Here is a 7,500-nt window from a genome sequence, read left to right as displayed (position 1 = left end):
TATTTTGTAAATGCTTGTATTATTATTCCATAATATTCAACTATAATGTGTACATGTACAACTCTGTTTCCAAAAAAGTTGGGATGCTGCGTAAAATGCAAATAAAAACAGAATGCAATGATGTGAAAAGTATTTATCCCTATTTCATTGAAAATAGTACAAAGACAACATATCAAATGTTGAAACAAAAAAAAAAAACATGGCCATTTTGAATTTGATGCCAGCAGCACGTTTAAAAAAAGTTGGGTCAGGGGCCTGTTTACCACTGTGTGGCATCACTTCTTCATTTAACAATACCCTGTAAGCATTTGGGAACTGAGGAGACCAACTGCTGTAGTTTTGAAAGCGAAAATGTCTTCCCATTCTTACTTGATATCAGATTTCAACTGCTCAGCAGTTCAGGGTCTCCTTTGTCATATTTTTCATTTCATAACGCGCCAAATGTTGTCAATGGGTGACAGGTCTGGACTGCAGGCAGGCCATTTTAGCACACTGACTTTTTTACAACAGAGCCATGCTTTTGTAATACGTGCAGAATGTGGTTTGGCATTGACTTGCAGAAATAAACAATGCTTTCCCTGATAAAGACGTTGCCTGGAGGGCAGCATATGTTGCTCCAAAACCTGTATATACAGGTGCTGGTCATATAATTACAATATCATCAAAAAGTTGATTTATTTCAGTAATTCCATTCAAAAAGTGAAACTTGTATATTATATTCATTCATTGCATACAGACTGATATATTTCAAAAGTTTATTTCTTTTAATTGTGATGATTATAACTGACAACTAATGAAAATCCCAAATTCATTATCTCTGAAAATTAGAATATTACTTAAGACCAATAAAAAAAAAGGATTTTTAGAAATGTTGGCCAACTGAAAAGTATGAACATGAAAAGTATGAGCATGTACAGCACTCAATACTTAGTTGGGGCTCCTTTTTGCCTGAAGTACTGCAGCAATGCGGCGTGGCATGGAGTCGATCAGTCTGTGGCACTGCTTAGGTGTTATGAGAGCCCAGGTTGCTCTGATAGTGGTCTTCAGCTCTTCTGCATTGTTGGGTCTGGTGTATCGCATCTTCCTCTTCACAATACCCCATAGATTTTCTATAGGGTTAAGGTCAGGCGAGTTTGCTGGCCAATTAAGAACAAGGATTCCATGGTCCTTAAACCAGGTACTGGTAGCTTTGGCACTGTGTGCAGGTGCCAAGTCCTGTTGGAAAATGAAATCTGCATCTCCATAAAGTTGGTCAGCAGCAGGAAGCATGAAGTGCCCTAAAACTAAGACGGCTGCATTGACCTTGGACCTCAGAAAACACAGTGGACCCACACCAGCAGATGACATGGCACCCCAAACCATCACTGACTGTGAAAACTTTACACTGGACTTCAAGCAACGTGGATTCTGTGCCTCTCCTCTCTTCCTCCAGACTCTGGGACCTTGATTTCCAAAGGAAATGCAAAATGTACTTTCATCAGAGAACATAACTCCGCAGCAGTCCAGTCCTTTTTGTCTTTAGCCCAGGCGAGATGCTTCTGACGCTGTGTCTTGTTCAAGAGTGGCTTGACAGAAGGAATGCGACAGCTGAAACCCATGTCTTGCATAATTCTGTGCGTGGTGGTTTTTGAAGCACTGACTCCAGCTCTTTGTGAATCTCCCATACATTTTTGAATGGGTTTTGTTTCACAATCCTCTCCAGGGTGCGGTTATCCCTATTGCTTGTACACTTTTCCTACCACATCTTTTCCTTCCCTTCGCCTCTCTATTAATGTGCTTGGACACAGAGCTCTGTGAACAGCCAGCCTCTTTAGCTATGACCTGTCTTGCCCTCCTTGTGCAAGGTGTCAATGGTCGTCTTTTGGACAGCTGTCAAGTCAGCAGTATTCCCCATGATTGTGTAGCCTACAGAACCAGACTGAGAGACCATTTAAAGGCCTTTGCAGGTGTTTTGAGATAATTAGCTGATTAGAGTGTGGCACCAGGTGTCTTCAATATTGAACCTTTTCACAATATTCATATTTTTCTGAGATACTGAATTTGGGGTTTTCATTAGTTGTCAGTTATAATCACCAAAATGAAAAGAAAAAAACAATTGAAATATATCAGTCTGTGTGGAATGAATGTATACATTATACAAGTTTCACTTTTTGAATGGAATTACTGAAATAAATCAACTTTTTGATTATATTCTAATTATATGACCAGCACCTGTATTTTTCAGCATTAAAGGTGCCTTCCCAGAAGTGCAAGTCATCCATGCTATGTACACTAATGCACCCCATACCATCACGGATGCTGGCTTTTGCACTGATAAGCTGGATGCTCCCCCTACTCTTTACAGTAAAAAAACTAGGACATAATATTTATTCATCAGACCACAGGACAGTTCTCCACTTCACCTCAGTCCAACTTAATTAAATGAACTTGGGCCCAAAGAAGGCACTGGCATTTTTGAATGTTGTTTATGTATGGTTTCTTTGCATAATAAAGTTATAACTTGCATTTGTGTTCACTGACAGGCCCATTCTCTATGGAATGATCTTTTAATACCTGACTACGTTACTGAATGTTGCCAATTGACCTACATAGCTGTGATATTCCACCAGGTTTAGTTTTTTAGCATTATACAACATTTCCAGTCTTTTGGTGCCTCTGTCCCAGCTTTTCTGAAACTTGTAGCTAGCATCATATTCAAAGCGAACTGTCACGGCTGTGGTGGTTGAAGGACACAGACGCAGACTGAAGATCACAAGGATAATCGGTGAATCGGAGGGGAGTAGCTGGAATAAGCGCAGAGTCGCCGAGCTTCCTCCTCCGGCGTCTCTGGCTTCTCCCACAACCACAGGGAGTTGTCCCTGTGGCCATGGCGGGTCTTCCTTGTGCGTCTGCGGTTTCCTTTTTGGTGGTTTATTCTGTCACAAGGATAATCCATGTTTAATGAAGCAAAAAAGGATTCCAACAAAACAAAAAAACAGCAACCAGTGACATGGGCTTAACTGAAAACAGGCTAACCAAAATAAACCACACCAACCTGGCCAACAAACTGAACTTAAATAGGGTCCCCAATTGGAGGCAATAACCAACACCTGCCTCCAATTGGGGAAACCAAAAAAAGGATTAGAGGTGGCCAGAGGCCACCTCCTGTCCTGTCCTGGCTATGCCCCGAGCCCAGCGCAGAGATGGCTAGGGGCACAGCCAGGACTTGACAGTACCCCCCCCCAAAGGCACGGGCTCCCGACCGCAAGACCGGGACGACCACACCCGGACAGGCGGAGGCTCAGCGCCCGGAGCCGCCGGCACAAGACGGGGAGGCGGAGCCGCAGGGACAGGCAGGGGAGGCGGAGGGCCAGGAGACGGGAGAGCCGGTGGAGGGACAGGAGCCGGCGGGAGAGCCGGCGGCGGGCCAGCAGCCGGTGGAGGAGCAGGAGCGGGGGGAGCCGGCGGAGGAGCCAGAGACGGGGAAGCCGGCGGAGGGACAGGGAGGGAGACAGGGAGAGCCGGCGGAGGGTCCGGAGCTGAGGCCGGGACAGGCGAGGGCGCCGCGGGACGAGGCGGCGGCTGCCGGGCAGGAGAGCGCCCCGTGGGACGATGGGAGGGCTCCTGGACAGGTGAAGGCGCCGCGGGACGAGGCGGCGGCACCTGGGCAGGAGAAGGCGCTGCGGGACAAGGCGGCCAGTCATCCGCGGGCTCGGGCGGCTGCGGCCAGTCATCCGCGGGCTCGGGCGGCGGCGGCCAGTCATCCGCGGGCTCGGGCGGCGGCGGCCAGTCAACGGCGGGTCCTGGCGGCGCTGGCTGCGGCTCCCGGGCAGCGGGGGGCGCTGGCTGCGGCTCTTGGGCAGCAGGGGGCACTGGCGGTGCTAGCTGCAGCTCCCGGTCAGCAGGGGGCGCTGGCGGCGCTGGCTGCGGCTTCCAGGCAGTACGGGGCGCTGTGAACACCTGGCGCCTTGGGGCTGGTACCGGGCGTACAGCCGACTGCGGAGCAGCAGCTGGGGAAGCAGGGCGCCGCGGGGTGGTAACAGGCTGCGGAGTAGGGAGTGGGGCACGCTGACTGGACAGGGGACCACTCGTTCCTTCCAACCAGTGGCTGGTAGGAGGCACGGGCTGCTGCTTCCTCCTCTGGCCTCCTCTTCTACGACCCGTCCTCTCCGTCCTCTGCATCTCCTGTAGGAGCTCCTTGAATACCTCCTCCTCCTGCCGGCTGAGGGGCTTGACCTCTCCCCACTGGTCCACGCCACATAGCACCCCCCCAAAAAGGTCTTGGGGCGACCTCCGGGTTTGCGCCTCCAGGGGGTCTTCCTCCACTCTCCCATACACCACCTCCTTGTCGTCCGAGGAGAGGGAGTCAGACCCCCAATCGCCTCTCCAGGCATACTCTCATCGGGTGAATCGGAGGGGAGTAGCTGGAATAAGCGCAGAGTCGCCGAGCTTCCTCCTCCGGCGTCTCTGGCTTCTCCCACAACCACAGGGAGTTGTCCCTGTGGCCATGGCGGGTCTTCCTTGTGCGTCTGCAGTTTCCTTTTTGGTGGTTTATTCTGTCACAAGGATAATCCATGTTTAATGAAGCAAAAAAGGATTCCAACAAAACAAAAAAACAGCAACCAGTGACATGGGCTTAACTGAAAACAGGCTAACCAAAATAAACCACACCAACCTGGCCAACAAACTGAACTTAAATAGGGTCCCCAATTGGAGGCAATAACCAACACCTGCCTCCAATTGGGGAAACCAAAAAAAGGATTAGAGGTGGCCAAAAAATTATTCATGGGATCAGTAATTAAAGCTTAAAATCATGAGCTTTTACAGCATACATTTTTTTATTTGTTTCATATACATGTTTTAGTAAGTTGATAACTTATTTTAAGAAGTAGATCAAAATGAAAATAATGAAAAGTGTCTTAACTTAAATATATGTTGATTATGAATGAACACTTTTACATTTTCTTAACAATAGAAAAGGATTGAGGTAGTGCTACTTGTCATTCTACTGAACATTTTTCAAAACCTGAGTTCAGTACTGAACTTGCCTGATGTTTTGCTGCGTCACCACGCCTTCTACAAGACAAAGGAAGAGCGTAAGAAACGTGTGTTTGCAAGAAAAGTGTCTTGGTGAGTATCTCTTTGTTTCATTAGCAACAGGTACTAACTGTATCAGCATACAGAATTTGTTTTCACACACTAAAATTTAAGTTGTATTTTGTCCTAAGCTAATTCACTGACTGTTGAGTTAGCATACTTTTAGCTAGCTAGTGTCTTAAGAGCACCATGCTTCAGAGCAGTCTTTTGTATCTTTTGTTTGCAGTGGTAACTTAACGATGTAAATTGGCACTGAAATGCCATTACTGTTTGCATTCTGAATAGGCATGGAGTAAGACAAAAGCCCATTTGTGAGCAGTTTTTTTGCATGCAGATTTCTTAGTTTGGCGAGTACAAGCAGCTGAAATGGGTTTTCTCAGAAGGGTGGCTGGCTTCTCCCTTAGGGATAGGGTGAGAAGCTCAGCCATCCGTGAGGAACTCGGAGTAGAGCCGCTGCTCCTTTGCATCGAAAGGAGCCAGTTGAGGTGATTCGGGCATCTGGTAAGGATGCCCCCAGGACGTCTCCCTAGGGAGGTGTTCCAGACACGTCCAGCTGGGAGGAGACCTCGGTATAGGCCCAGGACTAGGTGGAGAGATTATATTTCGACACTGGCCTGGGAATGCCTCTGTATCCTACAGTCAGAGCTGGCAAATGTGGCTCGGGAAAGGGAAGTTTGGGGTCCCCTGCTGGAGCTGCTGCCCCTGCGACCCGATACCAGATAAGCGGATGAAGATGAGATTTCTTAGTTTTAAAATGAATTGGATTCCAAGAAGGACTGATCTCTTAAAACATTATAGACTTAGACATGGCCATGGTGGAGAATTTCTACCTTGTCTTTATTGGGAGTGTTATTGCTCATTTAAATCATGGGGCAGTCTGCGAACCCATCTTTCAAGAGGCCATTCGACCTGTGAGTCAGTGACACATGGAGAAGTTCTGTCTTTTAAATGTCCATGTTGTTCTCTAAACACTATCTCAACAGAAATCTATCAAATTCAATCAAATGTATTTATATACCCCTTTTTACAACAGCAGTTGTCACAAAGTGCTTTTAGAAAAACACCCAGCCTTAAACCCCAAGGAGCAAACAAAAGAAGTGTTGAATTTCAGTGGCTAGGAAAAACTCCCCAAAAAAGCTGAAATTTAGGAAGAAACCTAGAGAGAACCCAGGCTCAGAGGGGTGACCATTCCTCTTCTGCCTGTGCCGGGTGAGATATTAAGAGTCCAGTTGGAATAATTAATAAATGCTTGTGGGCTAAATCCAGAGTCTATTTAAATTTAGACTAGGTCAGAAGTATGATGAGATGAACAAGGACAGGGAGAGCAACGAGCCCCCCAAACCAGCTACGCCGCAGGTGTGGACCAGGACCTGGACTTGTCAGTAGTGGTTCATGAGGCAAAGTTTTTCAGCACGAGGAGATCTATCAAGTGATATGCATTTTTTGACGAAATTTGTAACAACATGTGATTAGAGAGCCTTAAAACTCGTTAGCGCCAACTAGTGGCCGATTTCTTTCAAAATTCTTACAGACCTCTAGGACCTCTAGGACCTCAGTTTCGTTCTGATCAGAGTATGTCAACCTGGTTTAATAGGTGCTCAAATCTCATTGGCCAATGGCGGCCATGTTTTTTGAGATACGCCAATATCCTCTTAGGCATACATGGCCCCTTGGGCAAAGACACTGCATACCAAATTTCAAGTAATTTGGACAAACGGTCAGGTGTCTATACGTTTTTTCGTATTATTTTTCGTATTATAGCGCCACCATGTGGCCAATCGACGCAGTTTTTTTACTGTGACCTCAGACTGACTTCTAACACATGTATACCAAGGTTGGTGAAGTTTACTTAACTACTTCTTGAGTTATAGCCTTTTTAGTAAAATAGGCTCCTCCCACAACTTTAATTTTGCGCCCCCTAGCGACCATGAATCGAAATTTAAACTTTTGATAATTATTGATTTTCAGACTCCATAGAACATTTCTACACTGGTTTGGTTCCGATCGGGCGAAAATCCAGGGACTAGTTCGCAAAAGTAGGTTTTTGACAAAATTCAAAATGGCGGAAAATCTATCATGGCGGAAATGAAATCGGAGATATACGTTTTGTTCGTTTTGAGCCAAGGATTACAGGGATATAAGACACTTGAGTCTACGACATACGGTCTAGAAGTTATGACCACTTTCGCGCTTTAGGTCGCTATAGCGCCACCTATGGGCCAATCGGGCTCATATTTTGTTAACCTCTCCTCGATTTTTGTACTACCATATGCCAAAGTTTCAAAGCTCCAGCTCTTACGGTTTGGGCTGCACGATGCGTTTTACGGCAGAAGAATAATAATAAAAATCTGTACAATAACAATAGGGTTTCAGCACTTTGTGCTTGAACCCCTAAAAATCTGTACAATAACAATAGGGTTTCAG

Source organism: Esox lucius, chromosome 11, assembly GCF_011004845.1.
Source record: "Esox lucius isolate fEsoLuc1 chromosome 11, fEsoLuc1.pri, whole genome shotgun sequence".
Lineage (NCBI taxonomy): Eukaryota > Metazoa > Chordata > Actinopteri > Esociformes > Esocidae > Esox > Esox lucius.
This window is presented reverse-complemented; position numbering follows the sequence as displayed.